Source organism: Myotis brandtii, unplaced genomic scaffold (genome assembly GCF_000412655.1).
Source record: "Myotis brandtii unplaced genomic scaffold, ASM41265v1 scaffold422, whole genome shotgun sequence".
Lineage (NCBI taxonomy): Eukaryota > Metazoa > Chordata > Mammalia > Chiroptera > Vespertilionidae > Myotis > Myotis brandtii.
Window position 1 is genome coordinate 1,934,796 of NW_005366171.1, and position 2,402 is coordinate 1,937,197.

Sequence of the window (2,402 nt, forward strand, 5' to 3'; positions counted from 1 at the left end):
ATCTTGAAAATATGCTTCTCTAATGCACTGCACTTACTCCAAAATATTTTCAGGAAATATGATTTCTGTGGAAATCTAGGTACATATAAGGTATAATAATTCCTTATTTGTAATTTAACTTATACACGTTTGCCTAAATTCATTAATCTAGAAAAAAGATAAGGGTTACAAAATGTAACAAAAGTCACAAATCTTATTTTAAAAACAATTATGTTTTTCCCTTTAGTTGCCAGTTTGGGCTTGGACCCCTTTTTAAGCCCTCACATGATTTACTTACAAGGTCAGTCAAACTGAGTGAACTCCCTCAACATCTCTCCTTCCTACTTGAAAATTTCTGTCTTCATCCATAAAGTCTCCTTCTCCTTCTTTCTCTAGTTTCCACTTTACTCATGTTTTCATTTGAATCTTCTTCCTCCTCATGTGTTTCTTAAACCTCTTGTTCTTCCATAGGAGCTGTCCTGTTTAAAACCACTCAGATGCCTATAAAGAAAATCTAGGCTTTCCTTGACCAAGGTTATCCTACCCAATTACTACCTCTCATCTTTCTTCCTTGCAAGACATTCTCTCCTCTTCCCTTACAACCTGGCTTACCCATCCACCACTCCACTGAAACTTCCTCCTGGCCAAAATAAATGACTTTTCTCATTTTTTAGCAATTCCTGCATAGGATTAAACATCCTCTCTCATTTAAAAAAACAAAGCACTTTTCTTCTACATTACAGATCATTACATCTCTAGCTTTTTTCTTCTTCTCACCCTCAACTCTTAAGATTTTTCTACCATTCTGTTGACCATACTCTTCTCTCCCTTTCCTTCAATAAATTCAGCGATTTGCATGGTTTCAAGTATATGGCCATATATGTTGATAACTCTGAATTCTCTATCTTGATTCAATCTTGCTAATCAAACACAAGTCTCAAATTTTCTATCTATCAACTGGATGCCTCCATTAAAAATAAATTTTATCAATTTATTTATTACAGGGTTCTTTCGAACCTGATGGAAAAGTTTCAAACATATGAAAGTATAGAAATTAGTATGATGATGCCCTATATACCTATACACAGATTCAACAATTAACACTCAACCAATCTTAATTTGTCTTTTTCCCTTACACTGGATTATTTTGAAGAAAATCCGAGACATATCAATTCATGTGCAACTACTTTAATACTTTAAAAGGATAAGGATTCCTTCTCTTTTTACCATAACTATAATACCGCTGTCAGACTTCCAGAGATTTCTTACTATAATTCCTTACTATCCTGAATATCTATTTAGTCTGTATTCAGATTTCCCAAAGACCTCATAATTTTTTTCTTTTACAGCTAGTTTGATTAAATCAGTATTAAAGCCCTGGCTGGTTTGGCTCGGCAGATAGAGCGTCGGCCTGCGGACTCAAGGGTCCCGGGTTCGGTTCTGGTCAGGGGCATGTGCCTGGGTTGCGGGCACACATCCCCAGTGGGCGTGCAGGAGGCAGCTGAATCGATGTTTCTCTCTCATCAATGTTTCTAACTCGCTATCCCTCTCCCTCTCCCTTCCTCTCTGTAAAAAAAATCAATGAAATGTATTTTTAAAAAATAAAATAAAAAAATAAATCAGTATTAAAAAAAATGCTCAAACATGGTATTGCTTACTTTATCACTTAAGTATAGCTTCCATTTTTCCTTCTTCCAATGTATTTGTTGAAGAAACCAGTCATTTGTAGAATTAACCACCTTTTAAATTTTGCCTATTGTATCTCTTAGAATGGTTTAATATGTCCCTGTCCTTTATCTTGTAGTATTAATAAAGCTATTCTCTCTGCATGGGAATGTCATTCGAGCTTAACTTTCTAGCTCTGTTTAGATTGGTATTTCTTTTCTCTTACACTGATAAATAGGAAAGATAATGACAAAGGGCCTACACAAAGCACACTAAGTAAGCAATGTTTGCCTTAGCAGCAAAAGCTTTTGTAAATGTATTTGTTACTAAGACATATATTTTATATGTATAATATGTAATCCAATATGTAGTATTATTTGCAAATGACATGATATTGTACATAGCAAACCCTAAAGACTCCATCAAAAAACTACTAGATTTAATAAAGGGATTTGGCAACGTGGCAGGATACAAAATTAACATTCAGAAATCGGTGGCAATTTTATACACCAATAATGAATTCTCAGAAAGAGAAACTAAACAAACAATCTCATTTACCACTACAACAACATATTAAGAAACTGAGGAATAAACTTAACCAAGGAGATAAAAGACTTGTACTCGGAAAACTATAGGATATTGAAAAAAAGATAGAGGAAGATATAAACAAGTGGAAGAATATACAGTGTTCATGGATTGGTAGAATTAACATCATTAAAATGTCCATACTACCCAAAACAATCTATAGATTCAATGCA

General features: G+C 34.0%; 1 protein-coding gene across 2 annotated transcripts in view; it reads right to left on the minus strand.

The window, feature by feature from the left end:
* TMEM41B (transmembrane protein 41B) overlaps nucleotides 1–2,402 on the minus strand; it is a 32,196-nt gene that overhangs the window by 7,327 nt on the left and 22,467 nt on the right. The window lies entirely within an intron of this gene.